Genomic DNA, 17,852 nt, shown 5'->3' on the forward strand with positions numbered 1-17,852 from the left:
CCAAGCGTGTTTAAACAAAGAACAGGGAAAGAGCCCACTTGGAGACATCTTGCTCCCAAGCCCTACACCCCCTTTCCTGGGGAAGGCTTGATTAAAAATCCTCACCAGTTTGCATAGGTGAACACAGACCCAAACCCTTAAAAGAAGAATTTTAATTAAAGAAAAGGTAAAAGAATCACCTCTATAAAATCAGGATGGTAAATACCTTATAGGGTAATTACATTCAAAACACAGAGAATCCCTCTAGGCAAAACCTTAAGTTACAAAAACAGGAATATACATTCTATTCAGCACAGCTATTTTACCAGCTATTAAACAAAAGAAATCTAATGCATTTCTAGCTAGATTACTTACTATTTACAAGAGTTCTGAGTTGCATTCCTCATCTGTTCCCTGCAAAAGCATCACACAGACAGACAGACCTTGTGTTCCCCCCTCCTCCCCCCAGCTTTTGAAAGTATCTTGTCTCCTCATGGTCATTTTGGTCAGGTGCTGGCGAGGTTATCTTAGCTTCTTAACCCTTTACAGGTGAAAGGGTTTTGCCTCTGGCCAGCAGGGATTTTATAGTTCTGTACACAGAAAGGTGGTTACCCTTCTCTTTATATTTATGACAACACCATATTTCCATAATTTACTCTCTTGTGCCCCTGTCATTGTGAGGTCAGGTGAAGGCTTAGCAAGTGTCAATATTTTTGCTATAATAAAGAAAAATTTTCTATAGGTCTCATGGTACATAAGAATCTTGAACCTGTACGTACAGAGAGTGCTACAGCGGAGATTGGAGCCCACCAATAAAATTCATGGGACTCTCAGGGCAACTCCAAAAGCCTACCTTGCAGCTACTGCTGGCAGAGAAGCTGATCGTGTGTGTTTGTTGTTTGTCATATCTTCTTTAATCTGTAAACCCTTTGGGGCAAGGGTAAGACTTGTCTGGGGTTTGTAAAGATATTTACAGCGCTACAGATGTAAATATAACCATAACCCTGTGCCACATCCCTCGGTTCTGCTCCATGGAAAGGAGATAAACACATCCCAGCATTCCTCACTTCCAAACCCCTTTTTTGCTTCCACCTTCTTTACATTTGTAACTATTTTGCTAAGATAATAAGGAGAATGTACTAAGTACAAAGTAATGCACGTCGCAAAACATAATCCCAACTATGCATATAAAATGATGGGGTCTAAATTAGCTGTTACCATTAAGAAAGAGATCTTGGAGTCCTTGTGGATAGTTCTCTGAAAACATCCACTCAATGTGCAGCGGCAGTCAAAAAAGCTAACAGAATGTTGGGAATTGTAGGGAAAGGGATAGATAATAAGACAGAAAATATCATATTGCCTCTATATAAATCCATGATACACCCACATCTTGAATACTGCACGCAGATGTGGTTGCCCCATCTCAAAAAAGATATATTGGAATTGGAAAAGGTTCAGAAAAGGGCAACAAAAATGGTTAGGGGTATGGAATGGCTTCTGTAGGGGGAGACAGTAATAAAACTGGGACTTTTCAGCTTGGAAAAGAGATGACTAAGGAGGGATATGATTGAGGTCTACAAAACCATGACTGGTGTGGAGAAAGTAAATAAGGAAGTGCTATTTACTCCTTCTCATAACACAAGAACCAGGGGTCACCAAATGAAATTAATAGGCAGCAGGTTTAAAACAAACAAAAGGAAGTAATTCTTCACACAATGCACAGTCAACCTGTGGAACTCTTTGCCAGAGGATGCTGTGAAGGCCAAGATTATAACAGGGTTCAAAAAAGGACTAGATAAAATAATGGAGGATAGGTCCATCAATGGTTATTAGCCAGGATGGACAGGGATGATGTCCCTAGCTTCGTTTTGCCAGAAGCTGGGAATAAGTGACAGGGAAAGGATCACTTGATGATTACCTGTTCTGTTCATTCCCCCTGGGGCACCTGGCATTGGCCGCTGTCAGAAGACAGGATACTGGGCTAGATGGACTTTGGTCTGACCCAGTATGGCCGCTTTTACATTAATCAAGTGCCAGGCTTCAGGGCTTCAGCTGTTCTTTAGCAGAGATCAGGAAGGAATCCCCCCAATTCACAATTGGCCAGAATTGACCAGATGAAATCAGGGAGGTGGTGTGTACACCCTTCAGGGTAGCAAATCTTGGCCTGGGCTGAAAGCAGGACATCAGTCCAGGAACAGCAATGGTCTGAGGCAGGAAGAGTAAATCCTATGAGCCTAGATGCTTAGCTGCATGCTCAGAGTTAAACTGACCACCAAATTTGGGGTCAGGAAGGAATTTTTCTCCAACTAAGGTTGGTGCAGACTTTGGAGGGATTTTGCTTTCATCTGCAGCACTCAGCAGGTTCATCTTCTAGGATCACCTGGGCCTATTGCACACAACTAGCTTCCTCTCATTGCAGAGGCCTCGGGCATTGGCAGCATCTCGGCCCTGCTTGGTTTCCAGCTGTGGCTAAGAACAGTTTTAGTCGCCTGAAGACTCCAAATTTTGCAGAATAATTGGCCCTATTTTGGACTTTATACTGAGAATTTGGTGCAATAAAATTTGTTGGGAAAGATTCTAGTGTGATGTGTTTTTATATATAGTCATCATTACTGGGCAGCACAGAGTTACTGCTTCAGAGACTAAAGCCACAGAGTCTGCAGCCAGAGATAGATGGCATTCGCCCGTCAGTGGCTGCTCCCAGAAGAGGCTGGTGAACTAAGGGCACAAAGGAGGAAATGTTTTAATAAATGGATGGAGATGGTGCAGGCCCAGAGCTTGAATACTGGTGACTGGGCCCCCTTACTGCTTTTAGGGGCTACCTCACTTTTGTCTTATGGCCCCTGCCTTCTCACTACCATTTCAAATCAAAGCAAGTCACCTGACATTCAGGGGCCTCCTAGGATTTCCAGCTTTCTAATTGCACAAAACCGAACACCCTTGCCCCACCCCCTGCCATGCCCCTTCTCTGAGGCCCCACCCCCGCTCATTACAGCCCCCCATCGTTCATCACTCACTCTCCCTGATCCTCACTCACTTTCACTGGGCTAGAGTAGGGGTGCAGGAGGGCTCCAGCTGGGGGTGTGGTCTCCAGGGGGGTCCAGAAATGAGGGGTTCAGAGTGCGAGAGGGGGCTCTGGGCTGGGGCAGGAGGTTGGGGTGCAGGAGGGGGTGAGGGCTCCGGCTGGGGGTGCAGGCTCTGGGCTGGGGCCAAGGGGTTTGGAGTGCAGGAGTGGGCTGAGGGCTGGGGCAAGAGGTTGGAGTGCAGGAGGCGGTGCAGGCTCAGGCTGGGGGTGCAGGCTCTGGGGTGGGGCTGGGGATGAAGGATTTGAGGTGCAGGAGGGGGCTCTGGGCTGGGGCCAAGAGGTTTGGAGTGCAGGAGGGGGCTCAGGGCTGGGGTAGGGGGTTGGGTGTGGGAGGGGTTGTGGGGTGTGGGCGCTGGGAGGGAATCTGGGTACAGGAGAGGGTTCTGACCTGTGGCAGGGGGTTCAGGGTGCAGGTTCAGGCTGGTCAGTGCTTACCTCAGTGGCTCCCGGTTGGCAGTACAGCGGGGCTAAGGCAGGCTCCCTGCCTGCCCTGGCTCTGCACTGCTGCTGGAAGCGGCCAGCATGTCTGGCCCCTAGGCGGAGGTGCGGCGAGGCGGCTCTAGTGCGTGCTGCCTGTACTTGCAGGGTCCTCCCCCACAGTTCCCACTGGCCGCAATTCCCAGCCAATGGGAGCTGTGGAGCCGGCGCTGGGGGCAGCATGCAGAACTTCCCTGATCGCACCTGCACCTAGGGGCCGCAGGGACATGCCGGTCGCTTCTGCGGGGTTGTGCAGAGCCAGGGCAAGTATGGAGCCTGCCTTAGCTCCTCTGCGCCACCAACTGGACATTTAATGGCCCAGTCAGCAGTGCATGATTTGAGCTGCCAGGGTCCCTTTTTGACCAGGCATTCTGGTAAAAAAACAGATGCCTGGCAACCCTAGGCCCCTGTATTTTCCCCCCATAATTTGAGCATGGTACAGGCTGACACCAGGGGGAAATGAGGGACACACAACCCTTCAAGCTCTCCTGAGAGGTGTCATGAAGGCTTTGGTGTGTATCCCTCCAAGAGGCTGCCAAACTGGCAAAGAGGATCCTGTCCACCAGAACTTGAGGTGCTGGCAGAGAAGGAGGAGGAAGACCACAGGGTCAGTGCGCAGCGACAGATCTGGGCAAAGTGAGGGCCAGTAAGGCCACAGCCCAGCTCAGCTCTAGGCCAGGCCTATAAGGATAAAGCAAGGATAGAGGGGGAGAGGTGCAGTGTGGGCCAGGCATGGGTCACTTACCAGGGACTGTCCAGGTTGTGACAGGGGCCACTGTGGCAAATTCATAAAGTAAAGCCCTTAAAAACCCCATCTGCCAAACAGAACCATCTCCAGCTGATGCACATGAAAGGGAAACTGGTGCCAGAACTCTGGGACATGGGATCCATGTAGCATGCTAACTGGATCATAGAATCATAGAATATCAGGGTTGGAAGACACCTCAGGAAGTCATCTAGTCCAACCCCCTGCTCAAAGCAGGACCACCAAAATCATCCCAGCCAGGGCTTTGTCAAGCCAGACCTTAAAAACCTCTAAGGATGGAGATTCCACCACCTCCCTAGGTAACCCATTCCAGCGCTTCACCACCCTCCTACAGAAATAGTGTTTCCTAATATCCAACCTAGACCTGTGGTTTTGGCTTATTTGATGGTGATTTGATGGTGATAGGTGTTGCGACAATGGATGTATAACCAGGACATAGGATGCTATGTGGTGATGCTGTTTTGTTTCATTTGATGGTGCTGGGACACAGCAAGAGGAAGAGAGCAGGGGAAAAGGGATGAATTCTACTGTAAGGTAACCCTGTCTTTAAAAGGTGTGGTTTGAATTATTTTTCAATGGGACAAGTTGGGTGGGAGTGTCAAATTAAAAAATAACAAGTGAGAGGTTGTATGCAAACTTAATGGGAAAAAAAATCACCAGCAAGCAGACACTAGGCCAGCTAAATTTCAGCCCAAAGAGTGAAAGGTTTTGCTGCATGTGAAAACCAGAGATTAGAATGCAAACTCTGTAGGATAGTTAACCTCAACGTTTCTTCCTTAGTGTCAGCGTATTGCTCCTGTCCTGCTTCATCTGGAACCACACACCTCTATGTAACCATGAAGGTAGTTATAGCCTGTGATTATGTCCCCGAGCCTCCTCTTTTCTAGATTACATCAGTTTAGTTCTCTCTATCTCATTCATATGTCTTATGACAAAACCTTTTGATATGGCAAAGATGCTTGCTCCTTTATTTTGCTGTGAGAGCTGATCACCCAGAGGGATTCTTTTTTGCAACCGCATCCCTCTGGTTTGAGACAGCATGTACTAGCTGGCCCACAAAGTCAACTTATGCTTCCCAAGGCATTTCATTAATTCAATAGATTATGATAGTCAATATTTAATTATTTGCTGCCACTCTGTGGCTAAACTGGTTATTACCTCTTCATTGAGAAGTTTCTCAGGGTATGTCTACACTGCAGCAAAACACCCACAGCTGACCCTCCCATCTAGGGGTCCCAGAACCCAGGCTCCAGTCTGAGCCTGAATGTCTACATTGCAGTTTTACAGTCCCACAGCCTGACCCACAGGAGCCTGAGTCAGCTGATATGGGCCTACTGTGAGTATTTTATTGCAATGTAGACATGCCTTGAATAAGCATGATTCTCCATTGTTTTGCCCCTTGTGCTGTCATTTACGCCTGGGCAAAGTGGGTGTAAATTGCTTCCCTATCATAATTTGCCACTTCTTCTCCATCAGCGGGATCTTCATTGCCTCCCGCAGATAGCAGACAGATTGCAGCTGAATTTTCTGTTGTCATTTTTGAGTTATAGAGCAAACTTTTTTTTTTACTTTTTAAATAAGCAACTCCCTATTTTTGTGGCATCTCATAGTGCAACACAACTTGGTTCCAAGATTTATTATACATTATTTTACAGCAGCAAAAGTGTGCTAGGTGCTTTAAAGAATATGTAGAGATATCTGCCTTGAAGGCCCCACAATCAAGTCAATGTGGAGGAGATGAATGGAATTAAGCCAAAAGGCTAATAAATGAGCAGCCACATTCAAGACATGTTTTGAGAGTTCCATGGTTTCTTTCATTTTACATTTTATTTTGTTATTTGTGTTAGTACTTCCTAGGTGCAAGGGAGGAGGACCAGGACAGAAAGGCCTCAGAAAGGCCTCATTAAAGAAGGGTATATTCAGGAATGAAAAGGGGGAAAGCCTAGAGGGCATAGCTAAAGAAGGGATTTAAGGTATGGGCAAGGGAATGGGAAAGAGTGGGAAAAGGACATGCAGGGAGGAAGAGGAGTTGGTAAGCCATGCAGTTTGGCTGAAGCAAAGGAGGAAAGGAGGGAGTAAAATGTGTAGGCAGCGGAAAGGTTGGTGGGAGTGGCATCACTGGAGTTGCTTCCACTCATACGAGAGCTAAAATTGACTCAGTGAAAAATTTTGTGATCTATTTGTAACTGTTGTGAGGCAAGCACAAGCCTGTTCCCGCTCCCTCTTTTGCCATTCATGCTTCAGAAGGTGTGATAACTCTCCCAGAAAGCATGTACATAACCCTCTGTCCTTCCCATTCTTTGTCCAGCATGTGCAAACCTGCCAGGGCCAAAATGCACAGAGGGATTCAGGGCTGGTCTGCACTACAAAGCTAGGTTGGTTTAATTATGTCACTCAGGGCTGTGAAATATTTCACACCCTGTGCAATGTAATTAAGATGACTTAGGTCCTGGTACAGATACTGCTAGGTCGATGGAAGCATTCTTTCTTTGACCCCTCTCTCAGGGACGTGGATTTACTAAAGTGATGGAAGAGCCCCTTTATTGTTGTAGTGAATATCTACTCTATACTAAAGTGATGCAGCTATAGCATTTCTTATATAGATGTACTCTTGGTGACAGAACTGGGATTAGAACTCCGGACTCCCTTCCTCTCAGTTACCTGCCTGGGCCATTAAACCACATTGCCTCTTATGTTATTGTGCTGCCCAAATTTATACCCAGAAGGCACTCTGACAACTCAGCAGAGGCACCTGCTCAACTGCAAGCAGACCCCGGTGGGCCTGTCTGCATTCCACCCTGGTTCCCTGGACCACCAGGGATATTAGTTGGCAGCTGCTTCATGGAGCCGTGAGCATGGGTGTGTACCTGGTGCAGTTCACTCCCCTTCCTGACACCTGCCCCTTCTGTGGCGTGAGGAAGACTCAGGTGTACATTTATATCGAGAGTGTCAGGTTGCAGCCCCTTTTCTGGTTCCTCCAGAATCTTCTCCTTAGGTTCTGACTGTACCTTTCCCCACAACTCCTCATTTATGTACACCCCATCCGTGGCCCCAGGTGAGACCTCCTTATCAACCTCCTTCTAGCATTGGCCAGGATGGCCGTCCAGCATACCAGGAGGAGGATGCTGGATGGGGAGGTGCTCTGTGACTGTGGGACCTATTTCTGCTCCTCCCTTAGTTTACGTCTCTGGGTAGACTTCCTCTGGGCCGCATCCACTGGTTCCCTGGACACCTTTGAGGAGCAGTAGGCACTGTCTGGGGTTCTCTGCTCAGTGTCCCCCTCTGGCTCCCTGTTTTTGACCCTGTGACCATAGGTGCTGACTTCTGCTCCCGCCAGTGGGTGCTCGACCCTCCCACTGCCACTGGCCCCGCCCCGCCTCCACCCCTGCCCCACCCCTATTCCAATCCCTTCCCCAAAGTTCCCGCCCCAACCCCGCCCCGTCCGTGCCCCTATTCCAACTCCTTCCCCAAATCCCCGCCCCGGCCCTGCCTGTTCTCCGCCTCCTCCCCTGAGCGTGCCACGCTCCCACTCCTCCCCCTCCCTCCAAGCATGCACCCAAAACAGCTGTTTGGCGGAGGCTAGGCCGGAAGCGCTGGGAGGTAGGCAGAGGAGCCGGGAAACGGTGCGTTCAGGGGAGGCGGTGGGGGCAGGGAGGCAAGCCTGGCTGCTGGTGGGTGCAGGGCACCCACTAATTTTTCCCTGTGGGTGCTCCAGCCCCGGAGCACCCACGGAGTCGGTGCCTATGCCTGTGACCCTCACGCCTGTCCCTATTTTCTCATTTGTTGTCCGCCGCATTCACTGGGTCCAGTGGCTCCTCCCCTCAGTCTGGGGGAGGGGCCTAAGTGCAACCAGCCAGGTGAGAGTGAGGCCACACTAGGCAGCAGTAGCTCTGTCTGGTTTTAATGTTGCCCGCTCTCACAACGATATCGTAATTGTCAGGATAACTGGTGTATTTCTTAAAGCTCCAACTGCTGGAGTCACAGAATCACACAAGAGTCTCATCTTTCATTTAAAAACAAGTATCTAGCTTTCATGGCTGCAGAGAGAAGCTTGAAAACTGTGACCTGAACACACCCTGAAGGCTCCAAACCCAGCAGGCAAAGAGAAGGAACCCAGCCTAGATTCTTGTTTTTAAATCTCATGATTTGTAAGCAAGTCTCAGAAGGCATTGCGGGGCCTGGTGCTTGAGCTGAGTGCTTGGCCTTGGCAATACTGGGGGGTTTTCGTAGATCCTGAAAGCCAGTCCTGGGTGGGTGGCTGTAGAGGGCCGGGGCAGCGACTGAGGAACACAAAGTTTATTTGTTTGTTTGGTTAAAAATCAGTGTCTGGCTTTCAGTTCCTAGAGATCAGCTGCCTTTGGGAGGCTCTTCACAAGGAGGAGGGCTGGGAAACTGCCTCTTCCCAAGTGACAGCTGAGCTCCTGCTGTAGCTTTCCCGGTCCCCCCGTGTGGGGGAGGCAGGGGAGGGACAGAGCAGGCACCAAAGGCCAGTCCTGTGTGCCTAAGGGAGGGGATCGTGGGGGGGGGGAGACGCCCCACAGCAGGCTTTGCCACCACCAACATGGCTCCTCTCCCTGGCCGCCGCCCCTTTCCCTTCCTGGGCCGGCGGCGGCGGCTGCTGCTGCTGTCGCCCTGTGATGAGAGCATCAGCCCTCACTGCCACGTCTCTCCTGGGGAGCAGCCGCCGCCGCTGCAGCTGAGGGGGGGAAAAGGGAGCGGGCGAGAGCGGGGAAAGGTGGAGAGAGGAGGAGTGTGGGGGGGCTGGGCTAGGTTCTCCCGCCCCCTCCCTCCCTCCCCACTGCTCCCCCCCCCGGGGAGCTGCTGAACTCCCACCCCCTGCAGCTTGGCCCTGCTGGGCAGGTGGCTGCACCCGCCCGTTTGGCCCTGGTGGGTGCTGGCAGGGTGGGTAGGTGCTAGGCGAGTCCCCCCGCGGGGTGGGGAGCCGGAGCCAGGCTGCCCGCCCGTGCCACCCGGGCACCACGCTGCCCGCTGCTGCCAGGGCTGGGGAGGGACCCCGGGCTCTGCAGCGGCAGCTGCTGGTGTTGGGGGAGGGGGCTAGAGTGTGGCTCTTTGTTGCTGCTTGTGTGAAGGGGACCCTCCTCCTGGCTGATGTCTGAGCTGCACCACTACCTCCTCCATCTGCCCTTCGATGTGTGAGTACCGGCTCCTGCGCCTTCTCCAGCCCCTGGGGCCCTTTTCCCCTCACCCCCCCCCCACACACACGGTGAGCCCCATCTCTCTCACCTCCACCCTAAGGCCCTGGCTCCCTTTTCCCGCCCCCTTTTCCGCCATGGCTCTGTCAAGGCAACTTTTGTTCCTTTAATCACGAATTGCTGGGAGTTTGAAATGCATTAAACAGCGAGTTGGGGGAGGGGAGGGTTGGTTTTAGTCCATCTTTAGGGCTTCTGCCTGGGGCTTTCCTCCCCATTAATGGGGTGCTTGTGGCTCTGGGAGGGTTTCTACAAACCCAAACTGGGAATGTGTGAAGATCCTGCACGCTTATCCCAGGGAGTTACTCTTTAGATGCCTGTGGGCTGCAGGGTGTGTGGGGAAAATTACTGCCCCAGAGGAAAGGCTGCTACTTCTGAGGGGGACCAGTAATTCTAATGTTGCCTCTCTTTCTGGCCCAAGTACTCATTGTCTAAAAGAAGCCTTGAAATGCATGGTTGCAGCAGGGCTGATGAGATTTTTTTTAAACTTTATTTCAGCAGCTCTTCTAGAGATAGGCTTAAGTTGCAAAAGTGAGCTCCAGCTCTGGATTTCAGACACCCTGGGGATAGCGGGGTGCTTGGAAAAGAGATGAGAGATGTGCTTTTTGCAAAGTTAGTGTTTGGATTTTAAACACCTCAAAGTTCATATGGGCTCATGTTTAGGGTTGGTGTTTTTTGTTTTTTAGAACACTATCCAGCATTTTAAATGATCAAGGAAAATATGACAGATTGAGTAGGACATGGGATATATAGAACTGATCACAGCCACATATCATAAATGTTGAAACGTAATTAATCAAAGCCCATATAACCTGTGCTAAGACCCCATTCTCCAGAAGGTGGGAAGTGTGCTGTGCAACTCCCTGAACTCCTAAGAAAGCCATGTATTGATTATCCTCCATTACGTGGAGTGGCAGTCGAGATGATGACTCTGTTTATTATAGGAGGCTGCATGCTAACTATTCTGGGGTCCCTTTAACAATGAATATTCAGCTGAAACAGGGATAGCTTTGTTTCCAATGTATGATAGCTCTTGTGCATGATTTTTGGATGTGAACAGCAGGCCCCTCATATCGCTTCCATCTGTGGTGACTATACATGAATGAATGAGATGTCCGTACTCCAAAGTGGTGGATTGTGAAGTTCTAAGAGAGAAGGCCTCATCTTAGCTGCCAACCCAGAAGACTGTGTATCTGCTGCCATCAGGAATTTTTGGATAGAGAAACTGTTGTACAGAGATGGGAAAGGGCGCCTCCAAGATCACACAGCATGTCAGTGGCAGAACAGGAAATAGAAGCCAAGCCCCTTACTCCCCATTCTGGTCCCCATAAAATTCTTGATGTTTATGTCCATTCAAGTTGCTTTGTTGGTGCCTCTTACTCCCCACTCTAGGACATTTCTTTGAGTACTTGTGACACCTTAGAGACTAACCAATTTATTTGAGCATAAGCTTTTGTGAGCATCCGATGAAGTGAGCTGTAGCTCACGAAAGCTTATGCTCAAATAAATTGGTTAATCTCTAAGGTGCCACAAGTACTCCTTTTCTTTTTGCGAATACAGACTAACACGGCTGCTACTCTGAAACATTTTTTTGTGTTACTTTAAAACACATCTTCACGCAAAGCACCATACTTTCTGGCCCTGTCAATAGCCAATGGGTAAAATCCTGACTCTACTGACGTCAATGGGGTTTTGCCATTGACTTTTTTGAACCCAGGATTTTACCCAGTACCTCTAGGCCCTGATCATACTGGGATTCTCTAGGATGTGGACATTTCTGCTTGCATCTTGTTCTCAAGCAGCTGTCAATTTTCATTTTGCAGCCCAAACCAGCATATAGGATGGGAGTGCTGCCTATTGTTGAGAGCTGGGGACTAGGGGTCAGCACTGCTGGTTTTTATTCTTTGCTCTGACACTGACTTAGTAGGTACACTTACGAAAACCAACTGGGTAGAACCTTTTAATAGTGGCTAGCAACATTGGGTGCTTAATTTGAGGCACTTTGGGAGAGATCCACAAAGTACTTATGTGCCTAAGTCCCAGTTTTGGCTCCACTGTGATCTACAAAACTGCTGATGAACTCTGTAGGCGCCTAAACTTGCTCAGTGCCTACATTTTCTGGGGAAAAGTTCCCTAGGAGCGTGTTTCTGCCTCTGGGCATGTGCATTGGTGTCTCTCTCTCTAGGTGTCCAGGTGCCTATCTCCTGCCTAAACACCCAAGTGTTTCGTAAACCAGGAGAATACAGGCATTCAGCTGCCTAAGTTGCTTGTGGGACCCAATCTAGCAGGCGTGCTCAGAGGCCACCTGGCGGATTGGGGCCCATTTAAAAACAGTCTGGAGAAGGAGGTGGTGGCACTGCTGTCCTCCTTTTAGCCCAGTGTTTAGAGCACTTGCCTGAGATATGGGAAACTCAGGTTCAATTCCCATCTCTCTGCTAGAGGGGGAGAAAGGATTTGAGCTGGGGTCTCCCTCATCTCAGGAGAGATGCTCTGGGATATTCTGGTGTGCGGCTCCCTTAATCTCTCCTGTTGAAGCTGTTCCACTGCAGATAAATAATGAAAGAGTGATTGGAGACACGGGGTCTTCCGTCTCCCACATAGGTGCTCTAACCACTGGACTGCTGAGCCATTCTCTCTTTCTCTGGGCCAGTGACTACAGAAATCTGTCACTGCCTGGGCCAATGACTGACTCTTCCAGCCAGAGAGAGAGGGGAGAATGACTCTGCAGTCCAGTGGTTAGGGCATCCATCTGGGAGGTGCCTATCTCAGAAAGGGGCAGGCTTATCACACACCCCTATCATCAGCCTCTCCCAATTAGGTAGTTTAGGCAGCTCAGCACCTAGCATCCTGTTTTTGTGGATCCCTGCTTTTGTGTGGTGTGTCTGTCTCCACAGTCACGGTGTAGGGAGCCTGGGTGCTTAGCTTGGCTTTGTGGATCTGATGATTGTTCCTTTGATTTTCTTGGTGCTTAAAAGTTAGGCACCGTGACACTCAGTGTTGCAATGTCTAAGTCCCTTCATGGATGCTGGCTTTGGGGCCTAATTTTTTTAGAAAGGCTGAGCCACCACAGTTCTGACTGTCTTCAGCTGGTGTTGCAGATGCCCAGTGCTTTTTTGAAAACAAGGTCCAAATTGTCTCAAGTTGAGCACCCAAAATTGATAATTTTGCAAATTTGGGCCTGACCTTCTCTGTGCCTCAGTTTTCCCATCTGTAAAAAGGGGATCATTTTTACCTTCCTACTTGAGCAGGGGTTTTGTGAGGGTAAATTAGTTCTTGTAAAGCTTCTTGAGTTCTTTAGATTAATAGCACTTGCAAGCTATCACTTTTCTAGTGATACTGATGGGATCCTGCTGTAGCTTAGGTTGCAATGTAGTTTCAGTGTAGATGGGACCAGGGTTGGGCATTTGATGGTTCCAAAAATAATTGGCCAATCGACTGGTCAAATATTGTCAAATAATGTCAGATATAGACGAATATTGTAAAGCACTAATTTATTAGAATAGTAACAACACTAACAAAACAAGTAAGAATTTATGGTCTCAAATAGGCTTAGTCTTAAATAGATACTTATGTGTAATTTCAAAAACCAAGTTACTTACCTGAGTTGTTTTAACTCAGAAATGCAAAACACAGTGAAATGAAGTTATAAAAAATGAAGGAATAATTATTATTACATTTTTTAGCAATGTTAGGCTAGCATTTAAATGTGAACGTTACTCAAGATTGAATAGTTACAAAAGAAAACATTGAAAATAAATAAAACAAACACAGAGCAACTATAAAAGGAGAAAAAATCATTTTTAAATCAACTTTTTCTAGGTAGGCGGTAGGCGTTCAAGTAGCTTAATGGCGGTGCTTCTTTCTCTTTGTGCTGGGGGAAAAGGTTTAATGACCGTGAACCCTCTTCTCCCTCCCCTAGTCCCTTCTGAATGAATTTCTGTATGATTGTCTAGTCAGTTTAGATTGTATTCTCTTGGGGCAGGGACTCTCTGTCTTATTTAATGTGCGTTGTAAATTGCCATGTACATTGATGTCCTGTTTACGCATAAGGATATGGATACATACAGTATTGTTTCTAGAAGATTCTAGCCTATCAAGAGGCTCAACTTTTAATTAAAAAGAAAAGGAGTACTTGTGGCACCTTTAGAGACTAACAAATTTATTTGAGCATAAGCTTCACGAAAGCTTATGCTCAGATAAATGTGTTAGTCTCTAAGGTGCCACAAGTCCTCCTTTTTCTTTTTGCGGATACAGACTGACATGGCCACTACTTTGAAACTTTTAATTAGTTTGCCCTTTTCCCCCAACAGGTGGCATTAGCATGTAGTAAAGTAAGTGATCAGGGCTTTTAAATAGGGTTGCTAATGGATGGCAATAAAAAAGGTAGGTTGGGCCTACATCAGGGCATTCTTGCTGGAATATTCGGTGGTGGTTAAATGAGAAGTCAATTGACTGGTCAGTTGATCAGCTTGCCAGCCTAGGCCAGGCATTAGGAGGGAAATGTTTGCACTGGTGTAGTTATATTGGTATAAATTACTCTAATGCATTGTTTTCTTACTCCTGTGTTTTTTGTGGGAACTTCTGGGCTGAACTTCTCGGAAGATTTTATGTTTTTTAATAAAGTTTGAGCAAAATCCTATCCAGTGTTTTGGATTTAGGAGAGGGTAAAAACAAACCACTTGTGTGTGGGTGTGTAAAACTCAAAACAGATGAACTTTGATCTATGATCTGTAATATGCCCCATTGAAATTTCAAACTTCCCCTAAACACTGGACTCCAGAGTCATTCCCATGTGTGCACTCTCTGGCCCAATGACTATTCCACTGTGGAGAAATACTTAAATAGTCATTGGACTAGACAGAGAGAAAATGGGAATGAATCTGTAGTCCAGTGGTTAGGACACCAAGGTGGAAGACTCTGGGTCCAGTGTCCCTGCTCCACTCCTTCTTTCATTATTTATCCAGAGTATACCAGCTTCAACAGGAGAGATTGAGGGAGCCTCAGATCAGACTGTCTCGGATCCCAGTGGTTAGAGCACTCTCCTAGGATTTGAAGATGAGTCTTTCCCATCTCTTCTCCCCTGCTGGCAGAGAGGGGAGAATTGTTCCTGGGTCTTCCATATCCTAGGCAAGTGCTGTAGTGATGGACTAAAAGTTATAAGGTGGTTGCTGCCATCGCCTCCTCCCGGATTGCATCCCACATGTAACTTAGATGGCCAAATGCTTGTCTTCCCCTGATTTGTGAATCGCTCTGGGGCTTAGGTGGGGGACAGGCGTCCAGACACCTTGAGGGAGGCATCAGTGTGCCTGCCCAGAGGCAGGCCGGAACATAGATACTGAAGGAAATGTTGCGCTGAAAAACATAGATGCCGAGCGAGTTTATGCAGAGCGTTCAGCAGCAGTTTTGTGGATCACAGTATAGCCAAAATTAGGATGTAGGCACCCAACCCCCAGACATAAGCACCTAAGTACCTTGTGGTCCCAAGTTCTATGCCCAGAAATCAGGACAATCTGAAAACTAAGATCGCTCTGGCAGTGTTAAATCAGCCAGCATTACTGTTGTGTATTTATGGCCTAAGCTCAGTTTAGGCATCTAAGTGCACACTAAGGGACCGAAATAAATGTAGCCTGGTATTCAAAGGAGCCAGATACTATGAGAAGCTGGGGGAGCTCAGCTCTTCTGGAAATCAAGCCACTTTTACTCAAGTCCCTAAATGCAGATTAAGGTGCAAGAACCCAAATTTTAAAATTTTGGCCAGTTCCCATCCCACTCCCTCTTTCCCTTGTTAAATGTGAACCTTAATGTTACGGAATTAGTTCAGACTATTGATATATAGCAGGGCTGAGTTAAGGTTGCAGGAACTACTTGAATGCTTGGAATTGGACTTTTTATTCCCTGATCTTGCAACCTTAAGTCTGCAGTAATTTTTTTTTCTTCATTGTACTTGAATATATTTCTTTTCACAGGCCCGAGTCCTGCAGCCATGTTCTGTTCTGTGACAAAGAGGCTGCAAAGCCAACTTAGCTGGCTCCAGAGAAATACCTCCGGACAGTAGCTCTGGGTTCCCCTTCCTGCACAGTCCATAGGGGTGGCTTGAAGGATAGTTGGAATGCTGTGTGCTCTGGTCACTCTGGGCTGCAGAGCAGCCCATTGAGAGCTGCCTTATACTATAGCAGATTCAGTGCCATCTATGTTTTTGTAAAGTGTCTAGCACATTTGGGGCCCTACTGTAATATCTATAAAGATTAAATAATATGCCCCATTGCCCCCAGGCAAATAGAGATTAGTATTTTTTTTAAGGGGATACCATTCTATTTTTTTTAAAAGTGAATAGAAAACTCTGTTCCTGGTATTCTAAAATTCTTTTACTTTTAGTAAGCTGAGTGTTGTTGTTTACCTAGCACTATCAACTGCTCAGTGCTTAACAGAGAAAGACAAGACAGGGATCAAATTCTGCTCTCAGTTACAGCAGAAGTTTGAGCCCCTCAAACCCAACCCATCTCCACACTGGCCGTGTGTGTAGTGAGCCTTGTCTCCACACATCTCTGTGTCTCTTCCTGCTTTCTTCCAGCTCTTCACAAAGCACTGGTACCGTGGCCTTCTGGGCTACTTTCATGATGAGCATAGGACTTCCAGAGCATGATTGTGGAACTTGTACAATTTCATGCTGACCTCCATAGTTTTAACTTGCTCAGAGAGCTCCCACAGGCTAAGGGAGGGAGGGGGGGTGATGATGCCACGTTTAGCAACCTTCCCCCCGATTAGTCTCTTTGGAGAAATTACTCAACCCCCAGCACTGGCTTTTCTGAACAATACTCCCCACCACCAGATCTGTTGCTCTATGCTCCCCTCTTGGGGTGGGAGTGGGGGAGCATTTTCCTTCCCCCCCCCCCAAACATTTTACAGTGTGAAACTTTTTAACAGGTGCATATTTTTTAATAGATGAATCTTCAATCATTTGACTTGGCAAAATCATTCATTAGACATCACAATGCCTCATGAAAGGTTTCCTGACATCTTTAATGGGGCATGTGCATTCTACTAAGTCATTTCCAGCCCTGTTTGACTTTTTGGACTGAACATTTTGCAGGTGGAAGCAGAGACTTCTGGTGAGAAGTAGACAGTATGCATTATGCAACCTGGCTTGTAAAAGCCAGGCAGGCTGGTGGACTGGTACAATACATGCTGCTGCTGCTGCATAACCCATGTGCCTGTGGGGGCAGGTTCAGAATTGTTGATTTAAAACAGAAATGTCAATGGACCTCATGGTCTGTAAACATCTTTAAAGGAGCATGCAGGTAAACTCGGTAGGCCAAATCAGTCCCTGGGTATAACTACCACTTCAATGGAGTTACCCTGAGAATGAATCCTCTTGACCTGTTGTTTTTTTCTTGGGTGAGATACCCCCCTTCCTGCCACATGATTTTTGTAGGGTCCTGAATGCTTACTTCCACCAAAGTCAATGAGAGTTGAAGGCACTTGCACCTGGCAGGAGGCATTCATAACCTCACAGGACAAGGTGATTAGTTATAGTGTCTTATATAGTTAAATATTTGCTATCTAGATCCCACAGAATGTGTGCATATATGTGTGTGTGTATATATATATATATATATGAGCAATGTATATCTGAGCAACGGCATGCGTGACTGTGTATATACAGGCTCCCTTACACAAATTAAATGTTTAGAACAGTTTTTAAAAATACCTGTCACAATTTCACTGTCTCCATAAGTGTGAATGGACAGTCGCTAGATGTTGCCATTGGATTGATACTCTCCAGCATGAATTTTAGCCTAATGGCATGGAATAGGATTTGGAGAATTCGTCTCTCATTTGATTGCACAAGAAAGCAGGGACATTCAAAGTTGCTGCAAGATAAATTCTGATTTTTTAGATATATTACAGGTAAATTTAACGTCACACACAGACACACACACACACACTAGAATTTGAAACAGCTTTGAAAGTCTCCAGCTTTCTGATTGGAATGGAATCCCCCAAGTCCTACTGCATGTCCTCAAACAGCAAAGGGGGCAGCTTTCTCATCTGATTTGTAATTATTCTTTATCCTATTTTGAGCATATTAAAAAAAATCCTAGTGATTTCTGCTTTGTAATTTGTGTTGTACTGATTGAATTACCTTAAAAATTCTAGTTGGTAAACAGGCATGGACAGGAGAAATGCTGCTTTTGTTTGTTTAAGAAAATCTTGTAAAAACAATTAGCAGTTACAGTAAAAGCTTTTTTACCCGGCATTTTGGGGAAATGGGGGGTACCAGTAAGTGAAGAATGCTGGTTAACTAAGAGGGAGGGAGTTTGGATGCAGGAGGGGG

The 17,852-nt window shown here is 47.2% G+C and overlaps 1 protein-coding gene across 3 annotated transcripts in view; it reads left to right on the forward strand.

Annotated features, from left to right (window-relative positions):
- Positions 1-8,949: 8,949 nt before the first annotated feature.
- Positions 8,950-17,852, forward strand: part of TMEM39A (transmembrane protein 39A) — a 33,816-nt gene continuing 24,913 nt past the window's right edge. For all 3 annotated transcript variants that reach the window (XM_073309056.1, XM_073309066.1, XM_073309046.1), the window contains exon 1: positions 8,950-9,460. The gene's annotated coding sequence lies outside the window, so the exon portion shown is untranslated. The remainder of the gene's footprint in view (positions 9,461-17,852) is intronic.

Source organism: Lepidochelys kempii, chromosome 1 (genome assembly GCF_965140265.1).
Source record: "Lepidochelys kempii isolate rLepKem1 chromosome 1, rLepKem1.hap2, whole genome shotgun sequence".
NCBI lineage: Eukaryota > Metazoa > Chordata > Testudines > Cheloniidae > Lepidochelys > Lepidochelys kempii.